This window comes from Camelus dromedarius, chromosome 11 (assembly GCF_036321535.1).
Source record: "Camelus dromedarius isolate mCamDro1 chromosome 11, mCamDro1.pat, whole genome shotgun sequence".
NCBI classification, from domain to species: Eukaryota; Metazoa; Chordata; class Mammalia; order Artiodactyla; family Camelidae; genus Camelus; species Camelus dromedarius.
Window position 1 is genome coordinate 69,994,319 of NC_087446.1, and position 23,060 is coordinate 70,017,378.

The 23,060-nt window shown below is 43.8% G+C and overlaps 1 pseudogene; it reads left to right on the forward strand.

Annotated features, from left to right (window-relative positions):
* Window positions 1-506: 506 nt before the first annotated feature.
* LOC135322440 (trafficking protein particle complex subunit 9-like) lies at window positions 507-23,050 on the forward strand (annotated as a pseudogene).
* Window positions 23,051-23,060: the final 10 nt, after the last annotated feature.

The window sequence follows — 23,060 nt, forward strand, 5'->3', positions numbered from 1 at the left end:
AGGTATAGGGGATTGAACCCAGGACCTCGTACATGCTATGTATGTGCTCTACCACTGAACTGTACCCTCTTCCCCAAGGCAAGTTTTCTTATCCATTATTCTGCAGTTTAGGAGTTCAAATAAATTGGTGTTGAAATCCAGATCTTTTGATCCTACTGCGGTTCTTTTCTTTATAATCTGCTGAAGGGGGGTGGGGAAAGCAGTTCCTTTGTTCATTTCTTTATTCAGCAGTGTTGAGCACTGACTTTGCATCAGGGTCTTGCTAGGTGCTTGGAAACAGTAAACAAGAGATGACCCTTCTGTGCAGGGGCAGGAAGCCTAGACCAAAAGCTGGGTAATGTGATTCGAGCTACGGTATCCATGTACAGACTCTGAGGACAAACTGTACCCCCGGCTTTGCTTGTGCTTCCCTTTCCTTCTGGCTGGTACACACCAGGTCACCGCAACCCAGAGGCGCCCGCAGCCCACAGCACAGTATTTACCTCGATCTCCTCTCCCCTCTCTGCAGGGCCTGCAACATGAGCATCCCTGACTACGTGCAGTGTGCTGAGGAATACGAGACTCTCCCCGTGGTCTTTCAACCCGTGGGGATCATTTCAGACGACAATTTCTTTTGCATCTATAAACGAATCTCCTTGGTGAGCCAGATCAGCCCGTGCAGCTCCCAGTGGGCACTCTGTATCCACTACAGGCACCACTATGCATTCGAGAATGCGTGGAGTGACTTCCAGACCCACCGCACGGTCGTGGGCCTTGTCACCATTACCGACTGCCTCTCGGCCAAGGCCTTCGAGAAGCTCCATGTACAGAGGAGCTGTATGGCACCACGCTTAATGACTCTCAGCTCTTTGTCTTTGTGCTGCATGGGGAGGTAGCCGAGCAGCCGCGCACCGACGTGGCCTTCAAACTATGAGGACTGCAGGGTGGTGGAGAAGAGGATCGAGGACTTCACTGAGTCACTCTTCATCTTGCTCAAGTCCAAGTGGCTAGATGGGACCCCAACAAGTCTGGGGAAAGGATCGCCCTCCTCTGCACCTTGTTTGAGAAGGAGGACTTCATGGGACTGGACACAGACAGCAGGTAAGTCTACCTGGAGGCCCGGCCACCCTGGCTGTGTGCCGGGTTCCTTCCCTACATCCAGGAAGGGATCAGCAAGGAACAGGGCTGTCTTGTACCCAAGGGCGGAGGGAGGTGCAGCCCGACGGTTTACAGACATTTAAAAGTGAATCTGCCTTTGTTTCAGAGAGATCCTTTTAGGGTCAGTGTGGAGACTTCCTCCAGCTATTCAGCCAAGACCCCTGGTGGGACCCCTGGAGTTGCTGTCCAATAGAGTAGCCACAGCCACTGATGCTATGAGCGCTGGGGAAGAGGCTGGTCTGAGCTGAGATGTGCTGTAGGTCAAATGCACATCAGACGCTGAGACTTGTCTAGTAAAAAGTATGTAAACTATCTTGTTACTTTCATATATTGATTACATGTCAAAATGATACTATTTTACATACAGCAGATTAAGTAAGATCTGTTCTTAAAATCAGTTTCTAGTATCTGTTTTTTGTTTGTTTGATTGGTTCTTTGTTTACCGTTTTAAATGTGGCAACTGAAGCTTTCTTTACATGGCTCTCATTTCAATTTTGTTAGGCAGCCTGTCCTGGGACATTCTCATCCCTTTGCTTATAGATGAGATGCTGAATCCCGAGAGGCCGAACGAGTCACTGGTTGTGCTGGGTCTGGAGCAGGTGTCTCCTGCCTCCCAGGCCCAGCACCTGCTGGGTTCAGGCCCTCTCTTCCTCCCCGACAGCCAGCATGCCAAGTTAGGACATCAGAAACACCTCCAGGGAATTCCGGATGAACTCCTTATGCAGGGAAAGGCATATCACGGAGTATGAGACAAAGCAGGGAAAGATTCATCCTCACTTTGTCCCTGTGATTAAGTCAACGGCCCCACTTTTGCCTTGGAAGTGCAGACGAGCTCTCCTGGGCTTACTACCCCCCACCTTCTGCTCTGTTTCCCCGTGTATCTATCATGCTTTCCCTCGGTCAGAAGAGGTGAGATGCCTTTGCCCAGAAGTCGTCCCCCTTTGCTGGGGAGATTGAGGGAAGCTGTGCCCCCACGGCCAACGGCCTCGGGCCTTGAGTCTGGAGGGCACTCATGGCGGTACCACAGGTGACGGTCGGAGGACCTGGCACGTGCTGCCGGGCCCGCTGTGGAGGCAGTGCTCTGTGATTCTTGAACTTACCTAAGATCAAATCCTACTTTCTGGTTGTTGGTAAGTTGGAGGAGAAAATGCCAGAGAATTGATTAAAAGAAAGTCCAGACCAGCCCTGTGAGTGAGAGGCACACGGGGCCCGAGTCCCACTTGCGTGTGGTGCCTGGCGGGCTCTGGATGAATTTTCTGTTCCTCCCGGACATACCTCTATGACTTTAGTAAGGGGTGAGACATGTAGTGGCCATGATCTGTATTTGTCCTTGCAGGGCCCTGTGATCTACACGCCCGCACCCCCTTCTGCTCCTTGGGGATGAGGTGGCAGGTTTAGGTGCTTGGGCACTGCTATGGGCACAGCTGCCAGCATAGGGCTACACCGAGGCTGGCTCCGTTCACCTCAAATGTCACCTCCTGCTGAGCCCCCAGGCGTTAGTCAAGGTAGCTGCATCAGTGCAACATAAGCAGGGACCATGTTCTCCCCCTGGACAGACTTGTGGGTGAGCAGTGGAAGCCTGGAGTCCTGCCCAAGCCCCATGGCTAGTGCCTCCTCTTTGTCATAGGAGGCACTGGTGACATTTTTGCTCAGCAACTGTTTGGTTCTGAGTCTCCAGACCCACCAGAGAATGCCAGCTTGTTTTTGCCTTTTGAAGTCTGCCCTTGGGATTTGGTGGAGTAGCTGGTTGTGTGCTTAGCCCATAGTGTTGACACTGTCACCATTGTTTACCCAGAACCTCGTGTACCAGGCATGGCTCTCGGCATCAAAATACAGCAGCCAATTAAACTCCCTCCTGGTGGATCTGTCTGTTTTGGTACCATAAGGGCTTAGCCAGCATCTGAACGTCAGTGAGATAACGCGGCCAGTGAGCTCGGGTCAAGCACGTTCTCCTCCAGTCACTTTTACTCCATTGTTGCTTTTACTATTCCACAGTCATTAATTTTTAAAACAATGCTTTGGTGCAGGAGCAGAGACTAATTCTCTCCTGCTACTCTCGTTGGGAGTGAGTAAAACTGTCCAGCCTGTAATGCGACCACATTTTGTGGCTTAAAAGCTGCCTAGATGCATGTATGTGGAGTTTTGGTTAGGGGCACTGACGACGTTGGGATCCCCAAGCAGCGTCGCTCCCCTCAGGCCCCTGCCTTCCCTGGAGCAGGAGGTGAGGGTGGGTCTCACCATCCCCGCGTTCCTGGCCTCACACACTCACGTAAATTCTTGTACTTGCTGTCAAAGTCATTCTTGTTCTTGTGTGTTTCTAATTTTCGCTTGTTCCTCTTTTCCTTTTTCTTTATTCCTTTTTCTCTTGTACCGTGCAGTTGCGTCTGAAAAGGTGGCTGTGCATATCCTGCATTGGAAATAGCTAGATCGCCCTCCGTGCTGTCTCCATTGCTTTAAGGAGCAGAAACATTTCAGCTGCCTTGATCCTTGCATTATCCTAGTCATCTTGTTATTTTCTAATTTTTTGGAATATTGCTTTGTTAGCACATCACCCACTGGTGTTTGATACCTGTTAAAATCTTTGCTTTGAGGAACCTGTTTGGTCCTCCTTATATTTGGTGACAAATGCACCCTTATTCAATTAGTTTGATTGTTTTGAAGAAGTGAGATGCGAATTGATTTAGGCGGCTGTTGAGGGATTCTTTTCATGGAGTATTTAATCTTGTCAAGTCAAAGTCTGCAGCATCTTGCTCGATTCCTGCTTTTACACAAACATGCTCAGCACGCGGTTCCTGGCTGTCTCTGTGTGACGTGCGTGACGGCGCTTCCTGACCGGCGGTCACTGGTGAGGAAGCGGCAGGCTCGGGGGTGAGCAGCTGCAGGGGACATTGTTGGAGGAATCAGTCACCGTTTGGTTATTTTTTTTTTTTTTTGCATTCAACTTCCCCGTGCCATTTACTTTATTTTTCCTTCATAAAGGGACAGAAGTGGGTCTAAAATCCATGCCACTCTTTTGTTCCCTTTACGAGGCTGGTTTTTCTGAGTACCAGGACAACATGGCCTTCTTCTAAGTAGCTGGCTCACATGGATCTGGTGGACACAGGGACTATTAAAGGGACCGTAGCTTCCTCTCTGCTCCAGCCAGTGGGCATTCAGAGCCGGGTCTGTGGTTTGCCTCAGCAGCCGTGCAGGCCTCCCTGCACCTGCCTTTACTTTTAACCCATGTTGGCATTAAAGAGCTGACTCCATGTTTGTTGCAGCTGACGTCCCCCACTGACGGCCGTGTCGTTAGTTTGCGGTAGTGAGTCTCCAACCCCAAGTCAGCCATGAAGGAAGATGCTTTGGCCAATCTAAGACCTTGGATTCTCACCCCTACCCTTGTTCATCTCACCCAGGGGAAGGGTTTGGCCACCACCATCATGCTGATCATGAGGCCTTGTTTCTCCTTTCATGCTCTAGTCCAAATGTGGACACTTCATCCTTCACTGACTAGGTCTCGCTTGATACAGGCCAGACATTCTGAAAGAGTCCATCACATTCTCGGGGGGAACAGAACAGAAGTAAGTCTCGCAAGTAGAAGGAGTCTAGGCTGTCCGGGTTGGCAAATGCAGGCTGGGATCTGTGATTGGTGGGCTGTGCCCTGGACACAGGCCTTTCCCGTGGCTCACGAGCACCCAGGGGTCGGAGTGAAGACAGCCTTGCTTGGGCTTCTCCATCCTCATCTGCTCAGTGGCAAGTGTGTCTGCTAATAGGAGCTCCAACAGACCTCGGGACCTTCAAATCTCAGATCACGGGAGAACTTTGAGTCCCTTCTCCAGGGCCTTCTTTGTGAGAATCCAGTGCCTTCTGAGGTGACCGGTGGCAGGAGATGCCTCCCCCTCCAGGGAGCACCCTTCGGAGGACTGTGACTCAGTGCACCTTGCTGTGAGCTTGTGGGGATCCGGCCGTCGTCCCTGCAGAACCAGTCTTGAGATGGGCTTAGCGACGGAAATGACAGGACTAATATTCCAGGCCAGGGCTGGAGGGAGGGAACAGGGGAAATTGAATGTGACCTCAAACACCTAGGTGAGTGCTGGGTCTGTTACTAAAATGGGGAGCATGGGAGGTACCTTCCATAAATTGAATTCCAGAGTAAATCTTGGACATGAGGCATTTTTAAGATGCCATTTTTCGTCCAAGTTTGGACTTCATAGAGGCACTCGGGTCAATGAGCCTGGGGCTGAGTTGAAGGAGCCGGACTAGAGATACACGTTGGGAGTCGTCATTCTTAGCTGGTGTTCACAGCCGCGCATGTGAATTAGATCATCTTGAGAGCTGCAGACTGAGGCTGAGGGGGGCAGGGCTGTGACTGGGTTGGAGGAAAGCCCAGACCATGCAGCTTTCGTGTGTCAGTCAGCGGCATTTGGGATTTTCAGGGCAATGTCATTTATCCTTAAGGGGCCGGGGGGTGGGCAGGGCCAGCCAGGAAGAAATCTGAAGGGAGGGTCGTGGCCACGTGTGTGTCTTGGGAAGTTGCAGAGTCTGCAGGGTCCGGGAGGGTAGACTCCTCAGAAGCTGGAGTTGGATTGGGGCCTGGGTTGAAGGTAGTCACACTAACATATCAGGGAGGGAAGAAGGCCTAGGGAGTCCCCGCTCTTCCTGACTCGCTTTTCAATGAACAGAAGGCAGACAGAGGATCTGAGGTGAGAAGGGATGGGCGCTGGGAGAGGAGCCAACCTGGAGAATGGTGCTTGAAAAATTCTGGAATAGTCTCCCTGCAAAATAGAGGTTAAAAAAATCCAGACTCTTAAGAACATTGATAGTGACTGGGGAGGAGGCAGTTGTTTTTCTGGCCTCCTAAGGGTAAGGCATGTATCCAGGGATACACAGAATATTCGGGCAGTCTATTCCGGGCATTTGGTACCGGGTAAACAGCACAAGTTTAAAGGGGGACAAGGGCAGCGGAGGGAAACTAGCCAGGCCCCGTGTCAGGTACCAGTCGGCCGCCCTACTTGCGTGTTGCATTCACATCCATGCCTCCCAGGTGGGCGGTGGCAGCCCCCTTTTGCGGATTGGCAAGCCTTCTCAGAGGGGTTAAGTTATTGGTCCATTTAGAGGGTAGTAAATGCTGTAACAGGATTCAAGCAGGGTCTTGTCAGACTTCAAGGGCGTGTTTTCTCTACTAATTCCGGTACCTCACTGTTGTACGTGAAATGGTGAAGTGGGTCAGTTTTGGGGCCTTTCAGAAAAAGTACGATTTAAATGCCTCAGGACTGATTCACAAAGCTCTGTGTTCTTTGATTGTTCTGAAGCACCGCAGTGCTTTACGCCCCACAGAGGTAAGGTCTTACTCCTTTGACGATGAAGTGGTTGCAAATGATGTACAGGTGCAAAACCAGACTTAGCACCTTCTGAAGGGAAACTTTCCAATTCTCCCTTGATAGACTTTCTTCTACGGGATGTAGCTGTGCTGCAGCATAGGCCTGAGCTGTCCGTATGGATTGTAGGTTTGATAACCAAATTTAGCATAAAACAGTCAGATGAAGAAAATCAACGTTCACAATTTATTTTTGGGTTTCATTAGACAAGATATACTATCAGGTAATGGCCCATATAGCTAATGAAATTGAGTACAGAACATTGAATTTCTTACTTCTTATTTAGAGTTTTCTTACTGCATAAGTTTGCCTGCTTTGGAACATCAGCTCCTCCACAAGGGCGCTTGTCAGTTTGTTGGTGTGATTGCATTTACACAGTGAATATAATCTGGGCTTCCTCAGCCCAAACTCTCCAGTGCAGAATCACGGGCTGTAGCCATCTCTTAGTCACGCAAAAACTTCTAAAATTATATGATGCCAGAAAAGAAAGAAGAGAGAAAGAGAGAGATTGCCTTTATCAAAATTCCTTTCAATTCTGACTGCAAACTGTTGTTGAGCAGCTCTGGTTTCCTTTGGATATGTATATATACATTTCTTTGCATGTAACCTGGGTTTTGGACTAGAACACCAAGTCCTTGCTTTCCGCAAACCACAAAAATAGTAGCCAAATTGCACACATGTGAAATATTTTATTCTTTTTCTGAGAAAGAATCCTTGAATTTGGGACTTCAGGTGTTATTTTTGCTTTTTGCTTCTCCCACCCCTCTTGTAATATCTCACTCCTTCCCAAGTGGCCCCCAATAGGTCGTGGTCCCAAAGGAGCAAGCAAACACCCAGTTGGTCCCCATGCAGTGCTGCTATAGAGGGAGCCCTGCCAAGACCTAAAGGATATTATCAGAGAGGGCTTCCTGGAAGAAATGGGCTCTAAATTCAGTTGTGAATACAGAGTATGGGTCAGCCAGTAGAAAGCATGAAGACTGTGGCTCATGTGGCAGAGCAGCCCGGGTAGAGGCCTGGAGGCTTGTGCGGTGGGGACTCGGGGAGAGTGCCATGTGTGGTCCAGGGTTGTGGGTGCCCCTGCTGGGGAGGACACTGGTGAGGGCCTGGGGTGGAGGGCTTTCGAAGAGCTTGGGTTTTACTAGAACTGACAGAGGAGGCAGTGAAGGGTGTCAGCAGGAAGTGACCCTCAGGAAAGGTACTTCTGGATTTGCTTCTGATATTCTACAGTAAGAAAGGTCGAGGCCGACGAGAGCAGGTCTGGCTGTCCCTTTGAGACCCACCCCATCATTCATTTATTCATAACATGCACACTTCTGAGTGTCTAGGGGAGAGAGGTTGGACCCACATTAGTAAGCAAAATATTCCTTGGGAGCTTAGCAGTGTCAGAGGTTGACTTAGCCTAGAATGTTCTAGGAACAGAGGAACAAATTGCGGAGTTTGGAGGGAGGGAAGGCTTCCTTGAGAAACAGTCAAAATGAGCCTGGAGGCAAGTGGGAAGTAGGAACAGATCAGGGGGCCCCTGAGGTCACTGGGGACCTGGGTACTGAGGTGAGGATGGGCGAGCAGGTTCGGGGGTGGGGCTAGAACTCTACCAGGGAGCCGCTGAAGTGTTTGAAGTGGGGTGATGTAATCAAATTTATGCTTTGGAAAGGCTGCATTGGCTCCGCGTGTGTGTGTGTGTGTGTGTGTGTGTGTGTGTGTGTGTGTGTGTGTGTGTGTAGCGGGGAAGGGGGGGTTGCCACCAACTGGGGAGTGACATTAGAAGACCATTCACTGGCTGGGAGGCCACAAGTGGGAGAGGGTCGTTGGGGCTGCTTGGGGACGGCAGGGGCCGTGTGGATGCCGGATTTCTTTATGGGGAGGGCTTGTTAGCTGGGCCGCCCTTGCGGCGCCTTTTGGCTTGAAGAAAACAGATGGAGGCCGCCAGGTGGACTTTCCTCTTCTCTTCTTCCCTGCCTTGTGTGATGATCTTAGCTCAGCCAACATTTGGAAGAGAAGAGCTAAGTTCCACGGTAGCCCAGGACTTTGTTGAGCTCGTCCGAGTGAGATCTGATAGGATTTATGTTTGTGTTCAGATCTGCATGTTCACTTAGCTAGAAACGTCCTATCTTTTGAATTTCCATACGGGTTTTTACTCTTGATAAAGATTGCTTTCTTGGTGAGAGGAAATTTAATACAGCTGTTGTCTTTCTCAAAAAAATCATATCTTTTAAGAAATTTAATATTCAAAAAATAGGAATATTTAAAAATGATAAAGTAAGGCTTTGGTGTAGTTTCTTTGGTTTCCTAGTTAATGTGGACTTAGAGCCTTTGCATTACTTAATAGCACATCCTTGTCAGTATTTAAAGGGCTGTTAGCGCCCCAGGCCCCACCTCTCTAAACATCATTAAAGTTTGCTCTGAAATAGTGAGGTCATAAAAGTTTTGTTTGCAGAAGCCAAACACTTGGTTTATAATATGAAGCATAGCTCCATTTTTAAAATAATAATAGGTTCAAAATTAAGAAAGTGGAAGATAATTGAGTTTTTTAAAAGCTGAAACATAATCTTTCTTGTGCTAATGTTGAACTGGAAATTTCGAAAATAAAAATCCTACTGTAATAACATCTACGTGGAATACATATATGCTTTCCCGTTTGAAAAATAAGTGCGCAGTGGTTTTTGAAGTCAGGAGCATTCCAGCTCAGATACTGGCATTGATGGTTGCTGGTTTTCAATGGCAGAGCCTAAATTTGCCTTCTTAGCTTTTTTTTTTTTTTTTTGTAGTGAGAGGGTTGAGTAGTGCTTTGCCAGCATGATTTTGGGGCAATTTGGGGGCAGATGTTGTGAACCAGCAGTGAGATATTTCCATGCATTTTATTTTCTGGACATCACCAAGGCACATGTGGGGTTTGTGCCTGCAGGCTGGGATGCTGTAGGACTCCCTGGTCCATCACAGTTTTGTCCTGGAGCTGCTCCGGTCAGTGAATGATTTTCTGTGGCTTCGAGGTAAGGTGGTCTGATGCACATGATCAGATGTGTAGTTAAAGTGCTATTACATGAAATAAGAGAAACCTAGAAACATGAGGGAGGAGAATTGGCTGAGCTGACATCAGTGGGGAGTCTTCTTATGTGACTACCTCCCCGTGATTCCTGCCAATATCCTCCCCAGCCCTGCACGGTAGTCCTGCCGAAGCAAGCATGCACTTTGCTCAGAAACGGACTGAATTTCCTTGTGCCTCTGTTTATTGGCTTTTTTTTTTTAAAGCACATCTTGCCCTTTGCTTAAATGCCACCCCTGCTAGTCACATCTTACACTCATTCTTCTGGATGTCGTCCATATATAGCTGCTGAATGGATGAACTGAATGTAGTATCTCCATGTAGTGGAACATTATTCATACGTAAGGGTGAATAAAAAGGAAAAAAAAATAAAGGGGAAGATGAAAAAGGCCACCTGTCCTGGGAAGTCCACCCTGACTGCTCAACCCACCCTTTTCCCTTTGAATCCCCACCCCTTATGCTCCACTCTAGTCTTTTTGATAGTACTTACCACCTTCTAATAAACTTTAACGTTTTCAAAAAAAAAAAAAAAAAGAGAGAGATGCTGATACCTCTTCAACATGGAAAAGCCTTGATAATAGCACGTTAAGTGAAAGGAACCAGACATAAACGGCCACATATTGTTGACTTCAGTGATCTGAAATGCGCAGAATAAGCAAATGCAGAGGCAGAGAGCAGGTGATGGTTGCAAGGGGCTGGGTGGAGGGGGATTAGGGAATGACTGATAGTGACAGGGGGTTTCTTCTGGGATAATGGAGTGTTCTGGAAATAGATGGTGGTGAGGGCTGCACAACCATGAGTGTGCAGAAGACTGCTGAGCGCTGTCTCTGGGAGTGCCTGTGGTTGGGGCGGCTTTATTTTGTTCTCACCCTGCAATGTGAACTGTCATCTTGTGCTGAGGCAGTTCTACTCCTGTGAGTGGTGAGGCTCAGACACTTTGCAGAGTCATGTTTCTTTTCTCCCCCTTGCTGAGTGTAGGCAAAAAAGGTTTAAGCCTGAGAAAGTGCTCCATCTGCAGAAATATCTTTCAGTTTTGCATGGTGTAAAAATCTTGAGAGCTTTTTAATCGTTGATGACAGTCTGTGAGGGGAAACAGCCCTTAAAGCCTGGGTGTGACCTGGAAGAGCCGCGCTTCCCTCCCTGACCTGGGTGGGGATTTCACCGCCGTTCAGGCAGTGAAGGGCCCAGACCCGAGAGCGGAGTTGACAGTCGTGAATATTTACTTGTATTCGCTGCTTCATCTTGGATATTAATTTCAAGCTGAGTCAGTTTGTGGCGGCAGCCTCATCCTACATCAGGAATTTATAGTATCTGCTCTTTGAAGTGGAGACCAGACAGACTTTTATTATTTAACAGTCTCCCTTAAATTGATATCTCAGATTCCTTTGTAAAAAGTAAAACAGCAGAAATACACACGTCCTTTAATGCCAGTCTGACCTGGATCGGGTTTAGTCTCTGTGCCTTAGTGGCCTTAACTGCGGGTGGGGAAGATGATAACAGTGCTTCCCTCAGAGGGCCTGGTGAGGGGGGAGTGAGAAGCACAAATTGAGGACTTACACGAGATGCTCATGAATGTCCGAAGTTAGTGCTCTCAGCCTGGTGAGGCCTCAGGAGCAGAGATGTCAGAACAGAGCATTCCTAGCCGGAGCTCGATCCGTGTTGGCAGCTGTTATGATCACTATCACCACTGTGGGTTATCAGGTAGTTTTAAGACTTGGTAATATGAATTCTTGAATAATGTTAAAAGACTAGACATCTCAGATCCAGTTTACATAGTTTTCAAGATTTCCTCTGAGAAATGGATGTTTTATTCCCCATCAGAAGTCTGAGTTGAGTCTCTAAAAAAATTCTGTACTCCTCCATCTGTTTGCTTTAATTCTCCATTTCTTAAAAAAAAAAGTTTTTAAATGGAGTTACTGGGGACTGAACTTAGGGCCGCATACATGCTAAGCACATACTCTCCGAAATGAGGTATAATCTCCCCCATAATTCTTTCTAAACTTTACTTTCTTAGTATTCAGAAGTTAGAGGCCTCTAATTCTTTTTCTGGAGACTTGTCCATGAACCTGTAAATCTATTATTAATGGACAAATCTTGGTTTATTAAAAAAATCAATAAAATATTCTGCAATCCATCCAAAAGAAAATGCTCATTGATTTAAATGTTTCTCCTTTATGGTGATTTCTACTTTCTGGTCTAGCTTAATTTATTAACAACCATCCTTATCGTCATAATGACCAACCTCGCTCTGAGTGGACACCTGCCTAAGGCTAAAATGCTTTCCTCATGTTTTACTTCATAGCAGGTGTTTGAGGGTAGGTATCAGTGTCTCATTTTTTGCAGCTGAGGGATTGAGAGATGGAGCAGCTTGTCCCAAATTACACACAGCTGGCAGTGGCTAGTTCAGTGCTGGAACCCTGGCTGCACAGGATGCATTTTTAATTGCTCCTGTAATCAGCCTCCCGTTGAGTGTTTTCCCGAACTCCTGTGACTCCATAAATGGCCAATTTTAGTGATCTCAGCCTGATGAGGACTTCAAATGAGAGACACCAGTGAGAATGTGAGACAGAGTGGCATAAATTAAAATTGTACATTTTTACAAAAGTTTTATTCTCAGGTAATGACTTAAAAGTTAATTTTTTTTTAATTTTAGTGCTCTGTGAGCACTAAAAAAAAACATTAAAAATAATTATAGTGCAAAAGAGAAGTGGGCTTTGAAAGTCCAATCATTGCTAGTGATGTTACTTGCTTTTCTCTAGTGGCCCTTATTGACAGAAATACTTAGAAAGACTGAATTGATTTTATGTAGTCTTAGTATGGAAGAAAAGATTGTCAGTGAATATTGTAAGTAAAATCATTACTCTTTCTTTCCTGATGATGAATAGGTAAGTTGTTTTTATGGCTTAAGTACATTTCCTCATTTGTGAAATTTGAGTAATATCGTTTTCCTTGTCTAACTGTGAGAGTTAGACGCCTTGTACACAAAGCACCCAAGGGGTGCTTAATAAAAATGTGCTGTCACAATGACAGGTATTTTAGAAGGATCAACTCTGAATACTAAAGGGGGTGGCTTATTTCTGATGCATATTCAATATGTATATATATGATATATATGAATATGGCTTAAAGTAACAAGGATTCATTTCTTTTTTTTAGTGCACTATGAAGTTTTAATGAAATCTTTATCATTCTATTGAGACAGGGACTAGTTAAATTGCCTTAAGCAGACGACCTTGAAGATTATTTACACAGAATGTGTATTGTTACAACTCAGAATTCATGTTGCCGTGTAACATCCACTCAGATATTTAAATTCGTGGATTCTGACCAGATCCATTAAGTTTAGAAAAATCCACATTTATCATTTTCAGGGAATAATCTTCTGTCTTTTGTGATTAAAGAAAATTTTGATTTTTTTTCCTGCACTTTTAACAGGTTTAAAATATCAAAACATTGATTTGACATGTAACTTTTTTAATAGAATAAATCTCATGCTGTTTTAATATGTAAATAAATGTTTTTGTATTTCAACAAACTTTTACGATTTCCTGGCTCTTTGAGAAGTATTTTGCAAGATACTTAGATTACCTACTGTTGGAAAAATGCAGACGTTATTTTATGATTATAGGCCTAGTAAAGATCTGTTGGTTTTTGCTACAGTGCAAGACATGAGGCCTAGGAGAGCTTTGCTGCCGATTGCCAGGAGGACAGATCCCAGGTCTCAGTCTCCCCTTCTGTAAACTGAAGAGGCTGGACTGGTTTCTTTCCTCCTCTAAGATGAGTTTCCATAAGCCTATGTCTTTTGTTTATATTCAGGAGTATTAGCAATATCAGATTAATTACTGAATACCCTTCCCTTACCCCAAAACAAAGTGCAGTATGTGCTACAGAAGCTTTTAGTTATCTGATTCTCGTTTCTGATCCTACAGGCAATTTTGTGTTGCATGTTTCCCGGTAACCTGGAAGGTCTTTTTAGCCATAGGTGGCTCTGTTGCACCTTCTTACCTTCTTAATTTTCCTGTTTGTTAAAGAAAGCTTAAACAACGTTATTTTATTTTGATTTCTTTGCTTAATGCTTCAGAATAGCACAGTCTCCATTATGTCTGTCTACCTGGAAAAATTATTCTCCTTATATCTTAGATTTATTCTGTCATCTCGCTGTGAACATCTCAGACTTGCTGTGCAAACAATGGCAAATTCGGACTTTTCTTCCAGTGCTAGAAACCAGTGAGCCGGGAATTTATAAAACAGCTAGAAGTGGCCTCTGGAGCACCTTAAAGCTGAAAAGTGTACTGGGTTCCCTGAGTATTGACACCGCCGCTGTGTGTTAATTGGTGGTAGGAGATTTGGTACATATATGAAGGGGTGTAGTTTTTTGACTTGGCTTTGCGTGCACGCGCTGCCACTGAGCCACGTGAGCCTAAGTCAGTTCGTTCTGAGATTTCCCTCGTCTGTGAGATGGGGATGCTCATATCTGCTTTGTAGAATTGTGAGAATTAGTAATTATGTAAACTGTTTACCACAGTGGGTATGTCAAGAGGGCTCGTAAACTTTAGCTACTGTTTTGTGAGAAGCCATCATTTGATAGTCTTTGGCAATTACTAAGAAACAGGAAAATAAGGAAAGCTGGTTTTATGATGAAAGATATTTGAGGAGGTTCCATAGTTCCTATACCCATAATTTAGCATCAGCAAAGTCAGAACTGTTACACAGTCGCCCTGAGCCAACGTTAAGCCACAGAATTTTTGTTACTTCAAATATGTTGGGGCTTAAGGGGATCCAATACTTATACACATGTTGTCTCCAGCAGCCAACTGAGAGATGACAGAAAAGAGTAAGCAGGCGATATATGTCTTCTTTTTTACTGATGAAGCCACGTACTCCATGAACTTCAGGGCTGTGGGAAAATGCGTGTCATTATACTGTGTCCCAGAAGTAGAGACTCACCCTGTCCCAGGTAACTCTGGGCCACAGCGAGCCTTCCCTTGAGAGGACCTGCCCCATCATGCACAGGGCTGTCCTGCCATGGAGCTGAGCATCCCGTGTGCTTCCCAAGTGTGGCCAGCACTGGAAGGAAAGGAACGGTTTCACATAACCTGCTTGTCTCTCCGGACTCACACCTCACCCTGTTAGTGTGACGAGGGCTAGCTGTGAGCCATGGGTCTGTGGTGTGGAGAAGCACTCTCCGTGGCCAAGAGGAGTGGGGAGGAGGCGTCCCCTCCCTCAGTTTAAACAGGTGGTGGTATGGAACAGAAGGGTGCTCCCCAAGAGTTTATAAAAGGAGAAATAAGGATTTTCTTTGGGACTTAGTCTAGCCAGGAAACACAGAAGATGATTAGAAAGGAGACTTGTAAATCACTTTAATATTAAGTTGACATTTGTTGAGCACCAATAATGTGCTACATTCTTTTCTAAGAGTTTTACAGAAATGAATCCTTCAATCTTCTCAACAATGGAGTAAGGAATGTTTGATTTTTATCCCAGGTTTACAGTGTGGAAACTGAGGCACACAGAGGGTAAGTTGGCCAAGGTCACAGAGCTAGTAAGTGGCAGAGCTGGTATTTAAACTCTGGCTGTCTGGTTTTGAGGCTCCCAGGGATGGGCTTTGGGTGTTTAGAGGTATCTGCATCCCTGGATCTCTGTACATCTGTGCATCAGTAAGCCCAGAAAGGACAGAGAAAGGAGATTCACACAGTTGCTCACAGTCGTGTCTCGGCCACTGTCCATGAAGAGTGCACCGTGATTAGCGTTGTTTTCCAGGCAGTAGATCTGTTGGTATAACAGAAATTTAGTCCATTGAGTTAATCTAGAAATCCTTACTGCTCTGCTTCTGTCCATGTTTGCCATGTTACTGCCTGCCCGTGGTTAGGCCGTGGAGGAGAAACTGTACTCATGGTTGAACTCTGATATTTCAGTCTGGTTCATAGTTTCACATATTCTGTTACATTAATAAGTTAAGTTTCTGGTTTTCTTGCATCAGTGTCTCGTGTGTTTGGTTAATGTGAAACCAGTCCATGGGAGCCCAGGGGTGCTGACGGTATAATTTCTGAGCATGTTGTGGCACTTCTACACGTGCAGTCCTGACTGGAGGATGTCCGCCTTCCTCACTGATTTCTCCCAAGAGCAGGGTCCTATCCCATCCCTGGATGTGACGCTGGGAGCTCTGTGAGTAGGCCAGTCAGCGGCCAATTCCACCAATCAGAAAATGATGAAGTACCCAGAAGTGGGTTTAATAGAAGAAAAGGGCTTCCAGGTAGTCCAATGGGCTGTTCGAGTTCATTTGGTGAAAAGCTGTTCACTGTCTGTGGTTGAGCTGATTCTTTGCTGTTGAAAAGTCTGGATTAGATGAAGGGATTTTAAAAAGCTGAAAGGAGTGATTTCAGGTGGTACGTCCACACCGGTGAGAAGTGATGGATGACCGCCTGTGTGAGGCATAGACAGAGTCTTAAAAACTTCATAAAACAGCTTTAAAAGCTCTGCCATCTGAGTGCACTTCATAAGGGGTCCAGGCCATCACTGGTAACGCTGAGAGGGCAAATAACTGATGATGGCATAAAGGACACGGAGGCATCAAAAAGGTCTCAGTCATGTTCCCTTTTTAAAGAATGTGGCACAGTGTAATATACTTGAGCTGGTTTTTCACTGAACAATTTTTCGTGTTTTCTAGGTCTCCCAGCTCCTGAAGTTTCCACGCAGCTGCATGTCCCCTCGCTGCAGCTCTGTCAGCACTTGTCCTGGGCTGATGTGTTGTCACGGGGAGCAGGACGGTCAGCGTCCCCGGCTCCTCCGAGCTCCGTCTCCTCATCCCCAGTGCTGGGCTTCTCATCCATGTCTACTTAGAAGGGTTGCTGAGAACCACACGTGATGGTTGTCAGGGGTGATTTGTGGTTGTCCCTGTGTTTGACATATAGTCAGTATTTGATAGAAACACATGTTTTTTATTATAGTTCTGGCTTCTACATTGCAGTGGTTTTTAGTCTGCATTTTTTTTTATAACTTTTTTCTTATTTTTAAATAAGCACTTTTTTTGGGGGGGGAATTACTGGGGATTGAAGCCAGCACATTGTTCATGCTAAGCAGGTGCTCTACAACTGAGTAATACCCACCCTCCTTGTCTGCACTTAAAAATAAATATTGCAATACACAAAATAGCTCTTAAACACCATCATGGGACCTATTTTCTGTATAGACAATTGAATACATATGCTATTTCAATAAGAATAAATGTTGGGACTTACTTTTCTCAATCTGTTTACTTGTTTAAAAACGATCATAGCTAGTGATAAACACGAGTCTTGGATACAGCACTTCTTAGGATCTGTTTTGACATCATGGGAAATTACATTCTACAGAGAAGGCAAATTGGGTCTCATTGATATTTGGATGATATAGCAGATGATCAAGTCTTTCAAACTTGACAGTTTTGTATTTTAAACTAACTGCAAAGTTATCTTCTAGAAGTTGGAATTCCTAAGTTTGTGAAGTGCTCAGTAATTCAGTGTGTATGTGTTTGTGTCTGTGTGAACGTGTTTGTGTGTGATTTCAGGAAGGTAGAAAAAACTTCCATGTAGCCCTCTGATACCTTCCTCCTCCAGTTCAAGATGTAGGCATATATTTACACAAGTAAATTAATATTCTTTAGTCATTTGATATATTGGTGGGAATATGAGTTTCTCACACTTGTTTCAGAAGGGTTGGGGAGCATCAGGTTTGAAAACAGGAGGGGAAAGAGGCAGGGTGGCCCTTCACACTTTGTGCAGGATTTGAGGAACAGTAGCTTTCTTTTTTCTTTTATTCTAAAACAAACTGGCGCTGAATTGTAACATACTATGACTCAGAATTGCTTTTCTGATAAGATACAACTGCCTCAGAGTTTTCAAGGCAACATGAATGATGAAATCCGTTTTAGGAGTTATCTTTAAAGTAGTGTTAATTTTCAAGTAAAAGGCTATAGCCTGTTCTTTCTTCGAAGGGTAAAAGACGTTCTCATTGATCCAAGTGCATGATCAATGTGCTTAGTTTCTTTGGGGTTTTTTTCTTTTTTTTTTAAGTGCTTGTTTCATTGTGGTTTGAATGAATGTTTAAAATTTCTGAATTTTGTTCTTTAGAACATGCTGATTTATCAGAACTGTTAAAAACCTGATTGAACTTTCGTCTTTGTTTGGAGGGGCACCCTTTTGATTACTGTTGTCTGTTAAAGAGGGAAATTCTTCCTCTAGCCTGCAGATCATTAAGTGAATGGTTTGCAGTGTGCCTTTAAAATTCTTTGAATGCTTTGAGCATGCTTGTCTAGTGAATTTTGAATTGACTCATAGTAATGACTTTGCTTTGATTCTGTGGCTTTTGCTCCTCTCCGCAAGAATTTGAATTATCTGTTGCATTTTGTATACGTGTTCTTAACAGGGGAATAAATTTTACATTTTTTACAAAGGTGGGTTTTCCTATCCCCTCTGAATGCCTTCTATAATTGATACAACAAAAATCTGTTATTGCAGTGCTTAATTATTTCATAAACTAATTTTTGGCTTAATCAGAAGCAATGAGAAAGAGTGATAATAAAAAATATGAAAACCTTCCTTCCTTTGAAGAATAGAAATCAGGTGGTCAGGCTCACGCATGTTTTGTGCTTGACACACTTACTTTCATGTCATTGTGTATCATGATTCGGAGATGGAGTTGCTTCAGGTTTTATAGATTTTTGTTTTAACATTTTTGTTGAATTCTTTCTCCAGGATGATGTTTCCTGTTTGGTTTGTGGAAAGCGTAGAAGGGAAACAAATTCTTTCTTTTAATTTCAGGAGGCCTGAGTTGCTGATGAGAAAAGAGTTGAGGGTGGGCTGAGGAACAGAGTGACACTCCCTCTCCTCCCGGCTGAAACTGATGAACAATGAAATCAATTAAGTGTATCAGTATTTGACCAATAGAATTCAGCGAGCCCAAACTGGCAAGTTATGCCCAATGGAAAGTACTGAATTCACCTGAAGAATTAGGTACTTTGCCAATTAGAAGCAGCTTAGAGCAATCAGAAAAATTAGTTCATAGGATGAGATATAAAAGAATGTAATATCTTCTATTTCTGAAACTTTTCTTTGTTAAGTTGTGTAGAGCTAAAATTAAGTTTCAAGCGCCAGGAGTTAAGAGTCTGGGTGGTTCTGTGGGATCGTTATTCAGGGATGTGTCTAGATCCTGCTAGAGTGACTGAAGCTGACAGGAAAATACCCAGGGCTAGGATTTGTTATCCTAGGGTGTCCTCCATAATGGTTCCATAATGGTAACATGTGGGAGCCCAAGATTAGGTTAACAAATTGTAACAGACCCCAGCCGCCTGTCAATGTTCAGAAGAAAAATGTGTGCTTAGTAACTGCTTTGCAAGCAGGAGCATGTGCATCCTCACTCTTGTCTCCTTGCCTTAAAAAGCAGAGACAATGCTTTCCTTGCATAGTTGATGCTTTAGATAGCACTCTGCTCATTTCAAAGCAAGGACCCAGGCCCTCAGCTATAAAAGCTGGGCTTGTGTGCTTTTAGATAGTCTATTATCCCCAAAACAAGGACCTGGCTGGTCTCGTGGTCTGCTTTGTAATTCACATATCTAAAGAATTTATCTTATTCCCCTCACCCCATGACTTCCCTAAAGATACACTAAGCCTTTGTACTCATTGTGGATTCTACAATTTCTGTCTCCTCCCGTTTTTCCTCAAGTTCCTACTTACTATCACACAACTGTTAATGACTTTTTCCTTTCGTTATACACAGTAAATATAGGAGCATTTGAGAGGCTCGTGGAGTTGGCTCCCTACATCTTCTCTTTTTCTGGACTTTTCCCACAGAGTCTTGAATAATCATTCCGTGTCGGTACGACTTCTGCCAGCCATAACCCACAGTTCCAGGTGAGAATGATGCAGGCTTTATCTCTCCTACCCAAGGGAGAGAGAGAAGAGAATTGAGATCTGCTCCCTTTTGGTCCCTTCCTTCCCCAGGGACACTCCAGTTCACCTGCAGCCTTCTGGATTCTGCTGTCAGGGCCTCTGTCCCAGGACTGACTGCAGCCATTTTTTCCTTTGCCAACATTTCCTTTGCCTTTTAGAAGTTGGTCTCTTCTCTGCAATTCAACCCTGGCAGATGTGATGGTGGTCAGCGTGCTGGTGGGCAATCACCTGGGGACTCCCAGGAGCCATGCTGATTCTCCTGAGTCTCTCATTCGGGGTTACAGAACTGTCGAGCACCGGAGGAAGCCCATTCACGTGAGGGCAGTGCAGCATTGCATCACTTTCATTTTATTATTGAAATTTCAATGGAGAAATTATTTGTAGCAAACTGTTCCAGTTTTTTGGCTTACTGCTTTCCTCACCACCATTTCCTTGTTGGATGTGGTGCTTGTTTTAAGAACCAGGTTTCTTCTCTGGTTATTTCTAGCAGGTGGGCTTGCCGAATCCTTGATCTGCATTTGAAGCAGAATGCTTCATCTTGATATCAAACTGATTTTCTTGATTCTGAATATTTCGTATACACTCAGCAACTGTTTCAAGTGAACTGCTCTTGTCCAATTTCGGTTAACTCACATTTGCTGATCTCCTGCTTTCATGCTGAGGGCAGTTTCTTCTTCCTGTAATAAAAGTTAGCAATTTGCATCTACTATGGGAAGGTATTGGCCCGAGGTGCTTTTGTTCTTAACAGTTTTAATACAATTCACCCATTAAAATTTACACCGGTTTTTACTCTATGCCAAGAAATGTGCATCCCAGTCAATCTTAGAATATTTTCATCCTCCTAACAGGAAACCCTGTATGTATAAGCACTCATTCCCATCTTCCCCATCCACCCCCACCCCCAGGGAGCCACTCTTCTCTCTCTGTGGATTTGCCTGTGCTGGACATTTCATTTAAATCGAGTCAATTCATGTAAATGGAACCGTCTATTGTGACTGACTTCTTTCACACTGAGTAACGTTTTCAATGTTTGTCCACGTTTTTGCCTGGGTCAGTACTCCATGCTTTGCTATTGCTTAATAATATTCCACTGTATGGCTGGGCCCCTCTGTTTACCCATTCATCAGGTGATAGGCATTTTGGTTGTTTCTTCTTTTTGGCTGTGATGAATAATGGCACCTTGATCATTCCTGTAGGAGTTTTTATGTGGACATTTGTTTTCAGTTCTCTTACGTGTGTGCCCACAGAGCAGAATTGCTGGGTCATTCAGAAACCAACTTTTCAACTCTCTGAGGTCCTGCCAGGCTGTTTTCCAAAGTAGCCACACTGTGTTACATCTCACCAGCAAGGGCTGCTATCTCTGATTCCTGTGTGTCCTCAGTTCTTGTTATTCTTTTTTTAAATATAACCTTGTAGTGAGTGTGAAGCGGTTTCTCCTAGTGGTTTTGATATGATTTCCCTTACAGCTAATGATTTTGAACATCGTTTCATTGTGCTTATTGGCCATTTGTATATTTTCCTTGAAAAATACCGTTTCGGATCCTTTATTCATTTTTTAATTTAGTTGTCTTTTTTGTTGAATTGTAGGAGCTCTGTTTTATTTGGAGATACAAATTCCTAATCAGATAAATTATTTGAAAATATTTTCTCCTGAGTGTTGTTTTTTCACTTTCTGGATGGTGTCTTTTGAAGCGAAGTTTTAAATTTGATGAACTCAAATTTATCTCTGTTTTCTTTTTTCCTTGTTCTTTTGGGGCAATATTTAAAATCTGAGGTATTTGATTTAAAATTTACATATAAAATATCTTAATTCTTAGGACCGTCCTAGAAGACGGGTGCTGTTGTTGTCCCCAGTCTATGGATAGGAGGCTGAGATGCAGAAAATTTCACTGACTTATGAGTGTCAAAGCTACCCAGTGCTGTGGGAGTTCAGAGCATCATGATTGTCCCCAGCATCTATGCTCCTCACCATCATGCTCCACTACTGCCTGGAATCGTTAATGAAAAAGTCTTTCCTTTTTCGGTTTCTTGTTTGTTTGTTTTCTCATTGGGAACCTCATCTCCTCATTTTCCTTTCGGATATCAGTGTAGGTTTATTTTAGGTCTCATGTAGGCAGAAGCATTGCTATCAGTTAACTTCTTTATTACTCACTCTCCGGTGATCATTGTTGCTATTTGACCTAATCAAGTCATGCTTAAGTCTTTCCTGCTCATGAAACTGAAAAGAGTCATGACTTACAGAATGCTCAGAGAAGAAAATAATTTATTGATTTTATTTTGCTACCCAATCAAACCAATCAAATAAAAACCCCGGTGTTGACACAGTCGGTAAGCCCTCCAGAATAGGGTCACTGTCTTCCTTGTGTTTCATTGGTTTGGTCACAGTGTCTGGATAGTGACTTGCTGTCCAACAGTTTTGTGAGGATATGGTGCTCGTGAATCATTGTAAGGACAGAATTTTGACAACAGACTGTATTGGTCATTTCACGAGGGAAAAGATAATATAGAAATATTGCTCAGATCTATTTTAAAATTAAGATTGGATTGTTGAGAAGAGTTCAAGAAACCATACAAAGATCTTTTTCACTTATTTTAGATCTATGTTAGGCACATTATGATTACATAGCAGAGTAACTTATCAACTAGATTTGACAAGAGGGGTGTATTATTGATTATTTGTTTTAGTTGAAATATTCTACCTGGGAAAAAGTAATCAGTGCCCATAAATGAACAAATATGTTTGTATTTCTATGTAACATGGGAGCAGACTTCATATGTTTCTATATAATATATATGACTGTGTGTTTTAATCTGTCTGTCAGTGTATTTATAGTTTTTCAGCAATGTTCTAACTTTAGAATTCTTCTAAGAAAATCACCCCCGATTCTAGTGCAGTTTGTACTGTGTATCCTGTCTTATGCATGGGATTCCACTGTCTCCTCAGTGAGGAATTTCCTCCCCTACTGAGGTAGTAGCAGAGTTAAAGGAACTGTGATTTCTAGGCCTTTGCTCTCCATGTGTTTGCATTTGGCTGTCAATCGCGATTTTCCCTTTCTTGAATTTTCATTGTTCAATTAGAATTTTTGAAAATAAGTGTTAATATGTTGTATTTGTCTCCCTAGAAACTTGATGTGTTTGTGCTTTTCAGTTTTCAATTTCTTAAAAATGTAAATGCACTCTTGTTTTTAAGTAGTCCTTTTTCACTAGATATTTGTTTACCTCTTTATAGTTAAAATACATTTTTTCCAATGAATGAATCGGTGTGCATGTTTAAAAGATACCTTACTTTTTATTTTCCTTATTATAACAATTATATTCATTCTAGAGAATTTAGAAAATAAGGATAAACACAGTAATAACTTAAAAATGGCCTCTAATCTCACCTAGAGATACAGTTGTAAAGTTTCAAATTGAGAATTACAAGTCCTCTCATGTTGTTCTTCTTTTTCAAGATCGTTTTGGTTACTGAGACCCTCGAATTCCCATATGAATTATAACAGCAGCTAATCAGTTTTTGCAGAGGAGCCCACTGGGATTGTGATCGAGACCACGTAGAATATACGGATCACTCTGGGGAGCACTGCCATTCCAAGAGCACTG